The sequence below is a fragment of the Hesperophylax consimilis genome, chromosome 14 (assembly GCF_061612785.1).
Source record: "Hesperophylax consimilis isolate HC1 chromosome 14, BYU_Hcon_1.0, whole genome shotgun sequence".
In the NCBI taxonomy this organism is placed as follows: domain Eukaryota; kingdom Metazoa; phylum Arthropoda; class Insecta; order Trichoptera; family Limnephilidae; genus Hesperophylax; species Hesperophylax consimilis.
In genome coordinates this window covers 37,945,798-37,964,192 of record NC_142849.1, presented here as the reverse complement: position 1 = coordinate 37,964,192, position 18,395 = coordinate 37,945,798, and the positions used below count along the sequence as shown (strand labels likewise).

Here is an 18,395-nt window from a genome sequence, read left to right as displayed (position 1 = left end):
AAGGTCTTTTGAGGAAAGGAAGGGGTTAAGTTGGGTCTTGAAGACATCCATGTTGTAGAAGAATAAAACGGCACTGTAGTTATCACAAAAGAAAAATCATGGGAGGAAACAATGAGGATAGCCAATATTAATATAAACATACTCAAAACATGGTTCGACCTAAATTGTCTCTCACTAAATACCGAGAAAACATATTTCATCCCATTCTCTTTGCAGCAAAAAAATTCGAAAACAATATTACCATTAAAATCCATTCATCACAGTGTGAACATAAAAAGAATGCGGCAATGTAAATTGTTTACCACTAACATACAAAAATAGTATAAAGTATCTGGGTATCATAGTAGATAGACACTTAAAATGGAACGAAGTCCAAAATACGGCAACCAGAGCAAGAAAACTTATTTACTTATTCATTAGATTGAGAAACATCCTATCATATAATATTATTTAAACTATTTATTTCTCTCTTGCCCAATCTATTCTACAATATGGTATAATTGGGTGGGGGGGGACTTTCAAAACTAACCTCTTACCTGTAGAAAAGACACAGAAGTTGAATCTAAAAGTCATCCTACGTAAACCATCTATATTTCCAACAACACGGTTATTTAACTCTTTTAGGGTTCTCAATCTAAATAATATATTCAAAAAGATCTCATTGTTACAAACTCACAAAGATCATTTCAATCCTACAATAACATTTCCAAAAATAAATAACCGATCAAGATCACGTGGCAACTTAGAAATCCCTAAATTTAAAATGAGCGCTTCTCAACACCATTATACTTAACAAGGTATAAAATTTTTAATGCACTCCCATATTAAATCAAATCTGAAAAAAATTATAAGGCCTTTAAATTACAAATTTTTTTATTTTTTTTTTTGGTTTTTTATTTACTATAAATTTTTAAAGATACAAGTTTTATGCAGTCCCACAAAGCTGTCACACATGACGGCTTGTCTGTAGGTTCTACAAATAATATATATAAACATTTTTAATTTATAATACATGTATGACACAAAATTATACAATAAACAATATCACAAAATAATATATATCAAAGTACCTACCTATATACAAATTATTTAGGCAGGTACGTTGAGATGTTCAGGAATACATCAATAATAAAGTTCAGAGATACATTAATTCGTCGCTTATTAGCCAACGCTTAGTGTTTTGGGGGCAGGGTCTCTCATTATTCTGAGGTTTAAAAGAATTATTAAATTTATTGAAAATCTCTGGTATTAAATATTTAAGCGTTCGGCTTCCATACCTTTTTGTTACTCTTGGAATAATGAGGCCCTTATTTTCAGTGAATCTTGTTGTGTGATTATGCACCGGTTGCTTTTTATATTTGCTATCTCCCTCATTATCCATTATAATAATGTACCAAAGAAGACCCTTTATTGGAAGTAGGCCCTCAGAACCATAGAGTAGTTTTAGATTACTTCTTTGTCTGTAGATATTCGGTGGTACAATTTTTTTTATTATAGCAATTTGTAAGTTTTGTATATATTTAATATAAATATTGCTTGAGTGCCCCCAAGTTCGTATGCCATATCTGAGTATGGATTCGACCATAGAAAAATAAATTATTTTAAGAGTACAATGAGGCAAAACAAATTTCAGTTTATAAAAATTACTTGCAAAAGATCGGAGCTGGTTACAGATTTTAGCCACCTGTTTATCCCATTTAAATTTATTGTCTACTATTAGTCCCAGATAAGTATATTCGTTAGTAAAGTCAATTGTTTCACAGTGGCAAATATTTTCAATTTTTCTATGAATACATTCAGAATTATGAGCAATTATTTTGGGTATATTCCATATTCCCAGGCTTGGTGATTTTACATACATACATTTTGTTTTTTTAACATTAATAATTAAACCAACATCATGAGCCCATTTAAGTAGCTCGTTAAAGTCACTTTGCAATTGTTGAATAGCTATGATAGGATTTTCATTGGATACTACAAGTGCAGTATCGTCAGCAAAAATGAATCTAAAGGCCTTTTTAAAGAGTTTTGACATAACAATAACATATATAATGTACAATTTTGGACCTAAAATTGATCCTTGCGGTACTCCTGATTTAATATGTCTTCCTTTACTCATATCATTTAAAATCTTTACGTTCATTTTTCTATTAGTTAAGTAGTTTTTAAAAAATGAGAGGAGTTTACCCCGGATTCCAATGTTTTCAAGAACCTTAATTAATTGTATATGGCTGAGAGTGTCAAAAGCTTTTGAGTAGTCAATAAAAAGCACCAGTACATGTTTTTTAGAATTAAGTTGAGAATTTATAAAATCAGAAAATTTTTCCAGCAATTTATCACAACTTTTTTTTTTCTGGAACCCGTACTGGCATTCATCTATAATATTCAAATTATTCAAATATTTATCGAAATATATTTTTCTAAAATTTTTTCTAGTGCCGGGAGAATAGAAATTGGCCTGTAATTGTTAATTTCGGAGTGATCTCCATTTTTGAAAATAGGTCTTACAATTCTATTTTTTAATTCATCGGGGATGAGGCTGGTATCGATTATTCTGTTGATAAAGTGAGCAATAACAGGGCTAAGTAATTTGACATGTTTTTTTAAATCAAACATACGAATTAGATCTATGCCCGGTGACTTTGAATTTTTCATACCTCCGATAATATATTCAATTTGCTTAGCATTAGCTCTAGGTAAGTACATTGAATGCGGTAGGGATTCTTGCAAGTGATTAGACGCTAGGAAATCACATTCATGTAACAACTTATTAACTCCTTCATCAAAAAAGTTAGCAAAATATTCTGCCACTGCATCAGAAGATTGTGACTTTAGGAAATATTTAGATAAGACTTCATCGCAACCAGATTTATTTTTCCTACCCAAAATTGTATTAATTTCATTCCATGTTTTTTTAATGCCCTTGAAACAGTGATTAAATTTGTTATTATAGTATGCCTTTTTGTGTTTAATATTTGTTTATTAAGTTTATTTCTATATTTTTTGAAAGCGATTTCATATTTTTTATTATTAGGCGTGTTTTTCCACTTTTTCCACATGGCATCTCGTATTAGAATACTTTCAGCGAGACTGTCATTCATCCAAGTTTTTTGGTTATTTCGAAATTTTTTTGTTTTTAATTTTGTAAAGGTACTTTTTTCATAAATATTTTTAAAAATCGATTTTAATTCTGCATAAATAATGTTTGGTTCAGACAATGTTAACATTGCATTCCAATCGGTGATTTCGATCAATAACTCAATCCCTTTGTCCGATAGTGCAGTGTAATACTCTTGGTGCGATTTTATCGACGGTACATTTACCATAGTAACAGAAGTTAATACTAGCTGCAGTTAGGTAGTGGAATGCTATTATTGAATCGCATACGCATGAACTGATTTCGGTCGTCTCCTTCACTCTTACATAGATATGGTCTAAACATGAAGCCGTTACATAGTTAGTAAATATCGCTTCTCTAGTCACATCATTTATACATCTGGTCATTCCAAAATGAGACATGAGGTTTTCATATTGCATAGTTATGGGTTCGTGTACATTTAATAAGTTAATATTCGTATCACCTAGAACCAATACGGATTCTTTTATATCAATATTTCCCAATATTGTCTCCAGCTCATCAAGAAATAATTTTTTTTTTGTATTAGGCGGTCTATATATTGCTAAAAGATGTAAGCGAATATGTTTGTTTACTGAAATGGTTCCGTAAACGCATTCAAAATTATTAGTCATAATATTTATTTTTTCAAATGTAAGGTGATCTTTCACGTACACAATAATACCGCCACCCGATCTTTTTGTTCGACAAAAAAGGTACGAATTAAATCCCGGTAATTTATAAAGATTTATATTATTTTCATTAATAGACGTTTCGCATAGCGTAATTAATTCGATGTTTCTCAAAGAGCTAGAAACAATTAATAGTAAAGTGTCCCAATATTTAGATAAAGATCGTATATTTAAGTTGAGGGCAGTTATTTTATTATTTCCTAACACATGTTTTTTTGTAGCCCAGTTTTCAAAAATTGACGTGCGTTCCTAATCTATTTCTGCTGTATCAAAATCACAGTTCAAGTCACCCATATAGAATAATAAAACAACTTCTTGATCAACCAAATAATAATTATAAGTTTTAATTTGATTTTTTACATATCTTTTGATTACAGGTACATATTAGTAGTAATTGATCAAATTCAAATTTTAATTGTACATACTTAGTATATAATTAACTATTTAATTTCATAAAATTTATTAACAAAAAAAAATTTCTTCTTTTACCATATCCTCTTGAAATATTATATCAGCATTCGAGCAACCAACAGATTATTGTCGCAATTTATTATGTACCTTCGCTTGCAATATTATCTGCTCCGTTTACTCCAAATGAATAAAATAACTCCATGTACTTATACCACCTTCTTATTAATCGAAATGTAATAATATTATTTTTATTTCACTTTTATTCTTAAATTAATGTTAAATGTAAATAAATATATTGTTATATTTACTGTGTATCTAATTTAGTAACTGCTATTGTAGTCTATTTTCATTATCTATACTTTTGTCTTCATGTTTTATACATTTTGTTTATTTCTTACTTTGTAAATAAAAACTTTCTTTCTTTTCTTTACCCAATATAATATATTGTAATGGCACTACTCCCCAAATCAAACACGAGAAACGTTTTTCTCTATTGAATTGGGTAGTTACGTTAAAAAGAAAACATTTTTATTGTAATTAGTTTTTTTAGTATAACATATTTATGTTTTTATATAAAAGAAATATATTTTTAAATAAAAAAATAAAAAGTTTGGTAAAAAGATAACTCGAACTCGCGCAAATCCTTACCGGTCATGGAGCGAACCTATCCTACCTTCACAGATTCAAGCTGAAAGATAGTCCGGCATGCCCTTGTGACAAACAGTGAATCATCTGTTGCTAGACTGCCCAATGTTCACGACGGAAAGATGGCAAATAACCAAAGAATGCCAGAGGAGAGATATAAACTTTAGTGACATTTCTGATGTTATACAAATTATACCTCTCCGAAAAATCTTCGCAAAAAACATCATATCCCTTTCAGCACTGGCTGATACGATCGTGCGGGTCCGTTTATAAAAATATTTCTCGAAAACGGTTTTAAATTTCGTTGGTATTCTCGCCTACAATGACCGTGCGGGCTTGTATCTAGCCCTACTGGCCATTTTTTCCAAAATTTACCGCTAGGGGTATCATTAAAAACTGTCAAAATGTCGCGTCAACAACGGAGCCAACCTCTGCCTCGTAAATTATTTATAAATACAAATATATAAATTATTTAAGTAATTCACCGTGTTATTATTGTAGTTAACATGTTAATCAATGAGTTCATTCTATTTTTTTTAGTATGACATTCAGCATTGTGTTATTTATTGATGAAAATATTAACACCAGCACGGGCGTGCTGGTCAGGTTTATACATTCCATTCCAATTCTGTCCGATAAATATTTGCGAAGTGTTATAATTTTTCTCTTTTTCTTTCTTTTTCAGTGAGATAATGTCTCACTAATAACACCAGATATTCATTGTAACTATGTTTAGGCATAATAAAGTTGTATTGGAGTATGTTTTTAATTTTTTAAAAGGTGAAATTCCTGAAATATCACCAGATTATGAAGGATTCGAAAATTTTGTCCTGAATGCTATTTGAGATGGAAACGATTCGGAAATAGAAGGATATTCGAGCGAGGATGAGGACCTTGTTGCTGATACCCTCACATTATTAGCGGACAGATACATTCCTCAGATTCCAGACGTGGAAGAGAATGACCATCAAAATGATGATGTCTTGGATGATGTAGAACCTGTTGCATCTACTTCATCTGTGACGAGACCGATTTGGAAGGAAACTGATTTCCCAGGACTGGATCACCCCGAGGTCGATGTTTCTGACAGAACTAATGTTGAGTTACGTTCAGCACTTGAGTACTTTAATGATTACTCCAATGATGACTTTTTTGAAAAAGCAGTTGACTTCTCCAGCCGATATCATCTTCCGAAGAACGGTAAATTACTGAACACAACCGTTCCTGAGATGAAAAAACTATTTAGAATACACATTATCATGGGCTGTATTCCCTCCCCACGAATTCACATGTACTGGAATAAAAAATATAGACAAAAATCTATTGCACCGATATTAACACGAGATAGATTTTTTTTGCTGCGTTCTTCTCTCCATTTTGTCGATACCGTCACTCCTCAATCTGATCATCATCAAAACAAGCTGTGGAAGGTACGACCAGTTATTAACGCTGTCAGGAAGACATGCCTTAGTCTTGAACGAGCTGGCAGAACTTATTCAATAGATGAGCAAATGATACCTTTCACAGGTAGGTGTCCTGTTTGGCAGTTTGTTAGAAACAAACCTCGACCCACAGGTTTAAAAAACTTCGTTGTAGCCTCCTCTAGTGGGCTAGTGGTAGATTTTGAAATCTATCAAGGACCGTCCACTCCACTTCCCAACAGAGAGTTAGGCCTAGGTCCTGGTGTCGTTCTGCGCTTAGCTCAAACTTTACCACCTAACAGCTGCCTATATTTCGATAAGTACTTTACAACACTAGCCCTTCTAGAAAAATTAGCTCAAATCGGTTTTCATGGGACGAGAACTACTATGGCTGACCAGTTTGAAATTAAAACCTGATAAATTGATGCAACAAGGAGATCATCAACAGCTTGTCAACGAGAATATCGCGTTAATTAAATGGGGAGATACAAAAACAGTTTTAATTGGCTCAAATCTACAGGAGCTGAGAAGTTCAACTGTCACGAGGTGGAACAAATCCACAAAGACATACGCTGCTGTTTGGGCACCCCAAATTATAAAAAAATATAACAAGCTAATGGGAGGTGTGGATATTTGCGACCAGCTAATGGAGTGTTACCGTACGTGGATCAAAACAAAAAAATGGACCCTAAAAACCATAATACACCTTTTGGACTGGGTTTTGGTAAACTCATGGTTGTTGTATCGCGAAGAATTAAAAAAAACTGCAAATAAAAAGCCTTTAGACTTATTAAAATTTCGTTTGGAGGTTTGTGAAGCGCTTACCACAACTCCAGAACGTAAAAAAAGTCACCTGAGGATCTGAACGAAGAAAAACGTGAGCATACCCAAAATAAACAGTACAAGCCTGTGAATCTGCCAGTAACAGATTGGAGATATGACGGTTATGAACATTTGGCAATATTTGATGATAATATTGTTACACCAAGAATTTGTCGCATGGAAAATTGTAAAAGCCGAACGAAAATTTTATGTGAAAAATGTAAAACCTACCTGCGTCTTTCACGAAATAGACACTGTTTTAAATTATTTCACACTAAATCCAAGTAGTTGTTAGTTATTTTCGTATTCAAACATAATAAATCTAAATTTCGCACAAATAAATTGGCTTTATTACTCTTTTTCGTAAGTCATTGCTACAAACAAATTTATCTTGGTTTGTATAAAGATAGTACTGACCGTCACGATCGTGCTGGTGAGTTTACTCGTAAAATTGGATTTTCCGATTTTTTCAAATATTTTTCTGTGCATTTATGGGATGGAATTATTCTAAAAATAACAAAATTCTGGAAAAAAAACTTTTTTTTTTCTTCAGTGCTGAAAGGGATAAGGAACGAAATAAATAATTATCAAAAGTCATTAAATTAACTTTAAATAATATTAAGCACGATCAAAGCTTCACATTATAACTATCCGATCAATATACGACATAAACACTTCCTATCCTACAAATGGTTCTGTTAAGAGGGTGAGCAATTATCATCTTAACTGAACATCTAAATTTCTTTCAGATTCTCAATACTGCTCCGGCTGAGGTTTAACATTTTATTTATTTATATATATATATATATAATTTGTACATTTATTTATAACAATTACAGGTAATAAAGCCTAAGACGTTATAATTGTACCATTTATGCAGTGTATATGCAATGCCAAAAATCTCGCAAATGCGCTATAGGACACAAAAAAAAAATCTAATTTTTTATCTACCGCATTCAAAAAGTACGTAGCTCTCCCTACAGGTGAGTTCATTAATAAATTAGTGCGGCTTGCTCTACTATATAGAAGATTGTGATGACGTCCTCGAGAGTGAGACTCTGGTACAAAAAAATTTAATTGGGCCAGTATCTCATTATTAGATAAGTGACCGTTTGTTAGTTGGAAAAAATATTTAAGCAAAGCAATACCTCTACGTGTCTCTAGGGAGTGGTAATTGGTCATGCCTAATATATAAATCGATGGGTAAAGCCAAGGGTAACGTCCATAGAGCCGCGAGAATAAAAACCTTAAAAATTTTTTATGGACTCTTTCAATGCGTAAAGTGTATGTTAATTCATGTGGAGCCCAGATGATCGAGTTTGATTCAAGTACACTTAGGACTAGTGTGTTATATAATAACGTCAGTGTTTTTGTGTTACGAAACGGATATGAGTTTCTAATTACGAAGCCGAGAAGCCTGTATGCTCTGCTTATTAAATCATCGATGTGTTGGTGAAAAGTTAGTTTGCTGTCGTAAATAACTCCTAGGTCTTTGATTTGGTTTAGGTGTTGGAGAATAATTTCATTGATTGTATATTCAAATACATGCGGTTTCTTTGATCTTGTATACGAGACGATATTGCACTTGGGTGTACTGAAGTTCAAGCCATTTATTTTGGCCCAGTTTGAGACGCAGTCAATATCACATTGAAGGAGAATACAGTCAAGATGATTTTTTATTGAGCGATATAGTTTCAAGTCATCTGAAAATAGTAAATACAGCGAATGTGTGATGACTGAACCAATATCGTTAATAAAAATCAGAAACAGAAGTGGTCCAAGGATGGACCCCTGAGGAACTCCAGAAAAAACTATGAATTCCAAAGAACTGGAACCATTATAATAAACAAACTGTCTACGATTTCGAAAATATGAAGCAAAAAAACAGAGTAGTCTTTTGGAAAAACCAAATGAAGCTAGCTTATTTAGAAGAATGTCGATGTCAACCTTGTCGAATGCTTTTTCCAGGTCGAAATAAGCAACATCCACCTGTCCCCGATTGTCGAGAGTTTGTGATAAGAAATCTGAGATGCATAAGAGGTTTGATGTTACTGACATCTGGGGTCTAAAACCATATTGACGGTCATCAAGAATTGGATTAACGTGATTAAGTATATATTTATGTAGAATTTTCTCGAATATTTTCATGATGGAACATAGAACGGCAACTGGTCGATAATTCCGGATATCGCGTTTGTCTCCCTTCTTGTAGATAGGGGTTATTTTAGTTAATCTCCAGATGTCTGGGAGAATCCCGTTTTTTAGGCATACATTGAAGAGATGACATAATGGTGGTATTAAAAGGTCGGAACAACCCTTTAGTATAAATGTTGGAATATTGTCAGGACCGATGGAGTGAGGTTTCTTTAAATTTGAGAGTGCCTCCTTAACATCTTTTTCTGAAATACTGACCAGGTCGAATGAGGGCCCAATCTGTACAGTGTGAAGGGTAGAGTCAATATTGAGAGTTGGTTGGACATTTTTGTAAACAGATGAAAAAAAGGTTGCAAAACTATTAGCGATTTTATCATCAGTAGTCAATTCCTCTCCGTCAAGAATCATAGACTTAAATGAGTTGTTGGATTTTTTTAGATCCTTAATGTACTTCCAAAACTGTTTGGGATCGATAGATAATTTTTCTTCCATTGAAGTTAAATGATTTTTAAAAGCTTCACTGATTTCATGTTTTACGATGGAGCGATAGGCTGAAAAATTAGCATAGTCCAAGTTGTGACGTGTTTTTTTCCATTGCTTATGAAAAATATGTTTAATTTTAATATTTGAAATGATACTATTTGTGTACCACTTAGGATATACTCTGTGTGTCGTAGTGCGAGGTGTGGAAATGGGTATACACTTGTCGAATATATTGTAAATTGAATTGTAAAAATTTGTACATAATGCATTTATGTCTGTTGAACTTTGGCAGACCGGTTGCCATGAGCATTTAGAAAGCAATTCATATAATAAGTGGAAATTTCCTTTGTTGAATCTCCATGCGTTTATGGTTCTAGCTCCGTGATAGGAGGGAACTTCTATTGGACTTGGGTTTAGACATGAACTTGAAACACCTGAGTGAGCCTCACTAATACTTATAGACAAAGCAGGGTGGTGCTTATCCTCGTTTGTAATAGGGTCATGACATTTCTCAACACACTTTACAAGATCCTTGGCATTACATAAAACTATATCCAGAGTGTTATTATATTCATTACATATCAAGTTATATTCTTGCAAACCGTAGAAACATTTAAAATAATTAAACATGTTCACAGTATTGGAGTTACAGGAAGGGAGGTTCAAATCACCTAATATTAAGATATTTTTGTCACTGAGAAGATTATAATTACTTTCTATTTTTTCAAACATGTTGTAGTATAACGAAGTTGAAGAACGAGGTGGCACATATATCACACATACGAAAACAGTTGAAGATTTCAAGGATAGCTTCACCCACAGGGATTCAGTGTCGGGGAGGTCCATTGAAGAAATCCTCTCAGCATGGGTTACAGAATCAGCACGAACAGCCAGGACGACACCCCCCGCTCGTGTGAGGCGGTCACGACGAAAGACAACATAATTCTCTGGAAATAGCTCTGAATTATGCACACTTGGTTTCAGCCACGATTCAGTGATTGCTATTAAATCTAAGCTATCTCGAGCAAATAGGTTGTTTTTAAATACTGCCAATTTCGTATTTAACCCTCGAACGTTTTGATAATATATAGAGAGGTTAGAATTATTTCTCACTCTTAGAGTGTTTCGTTTTATCATTGGTTGCAACATTTCTCCGAAAAAACCACTCATTGAATGCAACATGATTTGGCCATATGTTCGGGTCCATATAAAACGAAAGCTTCGATTCCGGGACTCCGATCCGGAAAGAGGCGTAGTCAGCTTTGGCTGTCAATTTGACAACATCGTAAACAATTTCTTTGTTTATATTGAGAAGGAATTTTACAATATCCTCAACCGTAGTGTTGACATCGAATTGCCAGGCATGAATATACTTGCGCCTTTCAACGGCTATGAGGCCTTTATGCTCAGTCGCGGTACCATGAAGTACTGGTCGTCTTTTTTTCCTATGCGTGACTCGGCGCCAATTGGTGTTAGCCGAAGTGGAGGTATAAGCTTCCGTTTCAGATTCGGATTCAGCTGTATCGGTTTCTGCAGTCTTTGATGTTACAGTATCGGTAGGTTGGGCAACGGGAGTTGACATCTTTTTCGGTTTAGATGGGCCGGACAGCGGCCTCTTCCCCTTGTCGATGGTCCCAGAAACTTGAGTTGAAACTTGAGTTGATTCGCCTTCCTTTGCTCTAGCTGTAGCACGGGTAGACATTCGGCCTTTGTTTACGGTACCTTTCTGCTCTGTGCGGGCGGCCGGGTGACCGGGCGGCGGTGGAGGCGGGGGCGGGGGGGCAGTGACATCGGCCCAGCGGCGGGCGGTAAGCGATGTATCTACCTCGCCTCGCGATGTAGGTACACTTTTATCACTACCGACTAGTAGTATTGACTTTATTTCTTTAACATCAGCTGTTAGGCTGTCAACTTTGGTGCTCAACACTTTTATTATATTAGTGAGCACATGAAGCTCATTCATAAATAAACTTGGATCGCTCATTTTTTTGGCAAAGTAATAGTATTCGGAATGAATATTCAAAAACAAACGGCGCGCGGCGTAATACGTGCGTTCCGCCGGCAAGGTAATTCTCCAACCCAACTCTACATCTCCAATTCTCCAACCCAACATGGTTCACTCACGCTGTAAAACAAATGTTGGAGTAGTTGATAGCCCATGTTAGATAGTCCCACTAACCCCTCTCCATATCCTAAATATGCATGATCCTTTAACTATCCCAACATGCAAGAAAGAGTCAATTCAATACTCACATAGTAACTAACCTGACCTAACCTGACCTGACCTAACTTCCTCTTCCCCCATGCCTTCCACAATCTCTACCTTCCGTCTTGCCACCCCCCCTTTCGCCATCCTATCCTCTTCTCGCTCCACCTTCCCCACCCATTCCACCTTCCCTCTCCCGTCCGCCTTCCCCATGTCTTTCCGCCTTCCCACCCCATTTCCCATCCCTTTCCACCTTCTTTTATTTTTATCACATTTATTTCCCCCCTTCATCTTCTATCCTCTCACCACTCTTTCTTCCCCCTTTTCCGTCTATCTCCCTCCCTCCCATTACTTCCCTCCCTTTTATAGATTTTTTTCACTTGTCTCCAAAAGTCTTTTCAACTTTTTCACACCTTCCTACCCCCCCCCCTTAATGCCCCCTTTCCCTTCTTCCCCCCCCCCATGCACTCTCTCTTCTCCCAATTCCCCCTTTTTTTCTCATCTCTCCAAAACTCAAAGTCTTTTCAAACTATGTCAAACCTTATTTTAACATTTTTTATCCCCTTTATCCCCCTTCCCCCTTTTATTTCTTATATCTCCAAAAGTCAAAGTTTTTGCAACTATGTCTCAAACCTTCCCCTTTTCCCCTTCTATCCCCCCCCCTCCTCAACCCCTTTTCACCCCTTAACCGTTTCTCATTCCATATTTTGCGTTTATCTTGTTTTACTATGTTTTTGAAGATAGGCCCCCCATGATCCTAAGCCCCCGACTCTCATACTTTTTCCAAATATTTTACGATATATTTGATATTTCATATTATTTAACATTTCACATATTATTACATATTTTGAGTTTGTTAAATTTTGCATCCTCATCGTATGTATCTAACCCAATGTATCAAAATTGAACTGAAAGTCAACTGAAGTCTCAGTGTTCCTGTATTAAATTTTTTTAGCTATTGCATGTAGGTTTGCAAAATTTCATCAATCTCGGAATAAAACTATTTGGATTTGTATAAAAATCATACTAATGCCGGCCGCCACAGTATTTAAACAGCCGAAGTGAACCCGGAGTCACTCGGAGTTATTAATAGTTTGGAGTAATGTTTTGGAGTTGTGAATTCTAGTAGTGTAGTTTGAAGGTAGAAATCTCTTAATGGTATAAAATAAAGCTGTTGCTGTCCGCGTCTGTCGGTTTGTTCGCTTAGTTCATCTCAACTACGCAACTGGATTTGATAGGGTTTTCATTATCATTTCAAGAATTTCTTCTGGAAGGGTTTTAAATATAAAACATTCATATTATACTTAAAGAATGTAGAGAAAGTCGATGTTTTGTAAAATTTTGTAAAATCTCTAATAGTATAAAATAAGGTCGCTATCCGCGCTCGTCTGTTTGCGCCTTTTTTCGGGCGCTTACATAGCTAAAGCTGGCTAAACCTTATGAGATATATCAAAATATTGTACTACGGAATTGTATATCTTAAAAATCCGCGATGGTGTATGTCTATGAATATGTATCTATATATCTCCTATGAACAACTCCCAACAAAGCCGGGTACACGTAAGCTAGTAAGAAGTAAAAATATATTTTTGGGCGCTTACTTTGCGCCTCTACGAAGGTCGACAATCTGCCACTGTGCGAAACAATGAAATTGACAACGATCCGAGTAAATATTTACTACATATAAAAAGGTTCGATGCTCACAATCAAAATTGAGTTTTGCCGTTCAGTAAAATCAATCCAAAACGTTACTAAAAATATAAATAAAGGTACAGATCATGCTACGTACAAATATCACCAGTGATCAATCCAGCTGTTAAATCTGCAGCTCCAAAGCAGTAAGGAGAATTTTATCACTCAACCCTCATAACATTTCTCTATAAATTAAATTTCCAGACCGACAACTTGGGTGAAATTCATGCAGTGTATATATATTATATGAACGGTGTTTATAAAGACGAGTGTTGTGGCGGGTTTCCTGGTCTTTTTGTAAAAATCTACACAATTTTATTCCGAAATTTTACACACTTGTCCTTCAAAATAATAGGAAAATTTCTCGGATTCATCTGATTTCGAATGAGTCTGCATCAATTCCAGGCAACGCCGGGGAAGTTGGTAAACAGATTATATGAGAAATCGTCTTTGCAAAGCTTTGACACCACACATTATCTCAGAACAGTGACCGCATAACTAATCGAATGACAATTCTACGCTCCTGACCCGAAAGTTACATAATAACTAGGTTCAATAGGTTAGGTACAAGACATTTTGGTGTTCAACAAGAAATAAAACAAATACTTTATATATTTATGATAATCTAATTCAAATTTAAATATTGAAGGATACTTTTATAGTCAATAATTGCTAAACAACCGAGGTATATTAAAACCTGCGATATCTTGCAAAATAATGCTTTTGAAAGAATCAATCTAAGAACAACATTGAAATATAATAATTCTTTTTAATCTAAACAATACAAATAAGGTTGAAACATTGAAAAAAGGGAGAACATTTAGAAAAGTACACATAATTTATTGAATAAAATTAGTCATATAAATACATCATTATAAACAAGATAAAATACATTTTAACAATACTACAAATGAAAATATTGAACATGAAACGTTTTTACAGTTAATATTACATTAAAAGTTTATAAATTGGTTGAAACATAAATAAATTATATACGAGTAGATAACGAAATACGTATCCATCAAATTGGGAACAAAGGTATGAAAACACTAGGCAACTATTAAGAACAACTAAAAACTATAATCCTTTACAAGCCATTAAACTATTATACGTATCTTTAGTAAGAACTCTAATTGAATATAACTCAGTAGTTTAGTCTCCATCTTACAAAATTCACATTAACAACATTGAGCGAATACTAAAAAAATTTCTACGTTTTATAAATTTTAAATTAAATATCCCTGTCGAAGACTTAAAATACAATTTCTTATTAAATACTCTAAACATACAGACATTAGAAGATAGACGTAAAATAAACGATTTAACGTTCTTATTCAAAATACTTAACTCTAAATTCGACTGTTGTGAACTCCTGCAACTTATAAACATACATACACCCACAGTAACAACACGACAAAATACAATATTCTACAGCAGCACACATAAGCGTAACTACATTGCCCACTCTCCGATACAACGACTTCACACCATGGGAAATCATTACTTGGGTGATGTTGACATATTCAATACCAACTTGGCAAGTTTTGTGGATCTTTTAAAACATTTATTTCAACAATACTCCTAAACACATCATGTAAACCTACAAATAGCTGTAATTTTCTGTTTTTGAAGTGAAACTTCTTTAGCCGCGTAATGAATTTTCGGGAACGTAGTAAAACCGAGTCAAGATCGAAACGAAAAAGCGGGTACCCCCACCACCGCTCACCGTTCAGAAAAATGGTGTACAAAATTCGTTGTAATTATTAAACAAGTTAAATAACGTATTTTCGCACAATTTCGCAAGTCCAGTATGGTCTAGTGGCTAGGATACCTGGCTCTCACCCAGGAGGCTCGGGTTCGATTCCCGGTACCGGAAATTATTTTTGGTCAATTTTCTGAGATACTGTTTTATTTAATTTGTGTTTTGATTATTTCAGGTGATATTTTTAAGAATTCATTTTATTAAATACAAGCAGTGACTTGAAAAAAATCATAAAATTGTTAATTTTTCAATATGGACTTTTGGCAGCCGGGATGTATTTATAATTTCACAATTATTTTAGGAATGCGGAAGCACATCATGCAAGATTCCCATTCTTGCGACCCGGGTTCGATTCCCGGGCAGTGCACTCCTTTTTTATGGAGAATCATTATTGAAGTGAAACTTCTTTACGCGCGTCATGCAATTTCGAGGAGTAAAACCAACTCATGACCGAAACGAAAATGCGGGACCGATTAAAGTTCATTTGATGTAGTAAAAGTTTTGAAGTAAAATATAAATGCTTCTTAGCTCATCTCGACAACTGGCGTTGGTGGTGTAATGGTCAGCATAGTTGCTTTCGAAGCAGTTGATCCGAGTTCGATTCTCGGCCATGGAATATTATTTTTTTGTTTTTAAGGAATTTTTTTTTTTTAATGGTTGACCATAATATCAATCCACTAAGTAATATTTTAGGCCTGTAGCATAATTGAAAAGTTAAAGAATGATATAAAATTTTTTATGATGTTAACGATAAAAAAATGAAAAAAAACATAAAATTAAAATAAAAAATGGGCCAACGGCACGCGGTGTTCCCAAGCGGTCACCCATCCAAGTACTGACCGCGCCCAATGTTGCTTAACTTCGGTGATCGGACGAGAACCGGTGTGTTCAAAATGGTATGGTCGTTGGCAAAAGTTAAACAATATTAATTTCTATTCTACCTGCCAATAAATATATGAAAATTAGTATAAAAAAGCCCTAATAATATTGAAAAAATTAGCAAGGTGTGTGCGAGGTTGATAAAAATAATCATTACATACGCGCTTGAAAAAGATCGTAATTACATTAATAAGTTTGTAGGAATTTTTTGAAGTGAAACTTCTTTACGCGCGTCATGCAATTTCGAGGAGTAAAACCAACTCATGACCGAAACGAAAATGCGGGACCGATTAAAGTTCATTTGATGTAGTAAAAGTTTTGAAGTAAAATATAAATGCTTCTTAGCTCATCTCGACAACTGGCGTTGGTGGTGTAATGGTCAGCATAGTTGCTTTCGAAGCAGTTGATCCGAGTTCGATTCTCGGCCATGGAATATTATTTTTTTGTTTTTAAGGAATTTTTTTTTTTTAATGGTTGACCATAATATCAATCCACTAAGTAATATTTTAGGCCTGTAGCATAATTGAAAAGTTAAAGAATGATATAAAATTTTTTATGATGTTAACGATAAAAAAATGAAAAAAAACATAAAATTAAAATAAAAAATGGGCCAACGGCACGCGGTGTTCCCAAGCGGTCACCCATCCAAGTACTGACCGCGCCCAATGTTGCTTAACTTCGGTGATCGGACGAGAACCGGTGTGTTCAAAATGGTATGGTCGTTGGCAAAAGTTAAACAATATTAATTTCTATTCTACCTGCCAATAAATATATGAAAATTAGTATAAAAAAGCCCTAATAATATTGAAAAAATTAGCAAGGTGTGTGCGAGGTTGATAAAAATAATCATTACATACGCGCTTGAAAAAGATCGTAATTACATTAATAAGTTTGTAGGAATTTTTTTTTTCAATGGTTGACCATAATATCAATCCACTAAGTAATATTTTAGGCCTGTAGCATACTTGAAAAGTTAAAGAATTTTATGATATTATTAATTATAGTAATGATAAAAAAATAAAAAAAACATGAAATTAAAATAAAAAATAGGCCAACGGCACGCGGTGTTCCCAAGCGGTCACCCATCCAAGTACTGACCGCGCCCAATGTTGCTTAACTTCGGTGATCGGACGAGAACCGGTGTGTTCAACATGGTATGGTCGTTGGCAAACGCTAAACAATATTAATTTCTACTCTACCTGCCAATAAATATATGAAAATTAGTATAAAAAAGCCCTAATAATACTGAAAACATTAGCAAGGTGTAAATATTATATACCTAGTTTAACTCACTCTCCTAACTCATCTTCGCTGTCTACAGGCAGAGCGCACGACTGTGGTCGTGAAGAACCGAGGTTCGATCCCCGCTTTAACTAATTTTTTTTTTCTTTTTTTATAACTTTTAATTTTTTTTATCACATGCTACTTATAAATATGTCAATAGACAGAAAAAAAGAGAGAATGAAATGAAAAGAGAGAGAGAGAAGAATACTAGAAGTTTCACTTCTGTCTTGCGTAGGCTTGACACACCCATTTTTTTTTTTTTCAATGGTTGACCATAATATCAATCCACTAAGTAATATTTTAGGCCTGTAGCATACTTGAAAAGTTAAAGAATTTTATGATATTATTAATTATAGTAATGATAAAAAAATAAAAAAAACATGAAATTAAAATAAAAAATAGGCCAACGGCACGCGGTGTTCCCAAGCGGTCACCCATCCAAGTACTGACCGCGCCCAATGTTGCTTAACTTCGGTGATCGGACGAGAACCGGTGTGTTCAACATGGTATGGTCGTTGGCAAACGCTAAACAATATTAATTTCTACTCTACCTGCCAATAAATATATGAAAATTAGTATAAAAAAGCCCTAATAATACTGAAAACATTAGCAAGGTGTAAATATTATATACCTAGTTTAACTCACTCTCCTAACTCATCTTCGCTGTCTACAGGCAGAGCGCACGACTGTGGTCGTGAAGAACCGAGGTTCGATCCCCGCTTTAACTAATTTTTTTTTTCTTTTTTTATAACTTTTAATTTTTTTTATCACATGCTACTTATAAATATGTCAATAGACAGAAAAAAAGAGAGAATGAAATGAAAAGAGA

General features: G+C 34.3%; 4 non-coding genes across 4 annotated transcripts; all 4 read right to left on the bottom strand.

Moving 5' to 3' along the window:
* Positions 1-16,194: 16,194 nt before the first annotated feature.
* LOC149418270 (5S ribosomal RNA) lies at positions 16,195-16,313 on the bottom strand. Its single transcript, XR_016303172.1, has one exon. It is a non-coding gene; the product is annotated as a 5S ribosomal RNA (ribosomal RNA).
* A 577-nt stretch (positions 16,314-16,890) lies between these two features.
* On the bottom strand, positions 16,891-17,009 carry LOC149418269 (5S ribosomal RNA). The gene has a single exon (XR_016303171.1). It is a non-coding gene; the product is annotated as a 5S ribosomal RNA (ribosomal RNA).
* Positions 17,010-17,331: 322 nt separating this feature from the next.
* LOC149418268 (5S ribosomal RNA) lies at positions 17,332-17,450 on the bottom strand. Its single transcript, XR_016303221.1, has one exon. It is a non-coding gene; the product is annotated as a 5S ribosomal RNA (ribosomal RNA).
* Positions 17,451-17,967: 517 nt separating this feature from the next.
* Positions 17,968-18,086, bottom strand: LOC149418267 (5S ribosomal RNA). Its single transcript, XR_016303220.1, has one exon. It is a non-coding gene; the product is annotated as a 5S ribosomal RNA (ribosomal RNA).
* Between the last annotated feature and the right edge of the window lie 309 nt (positions 18,087-18,395).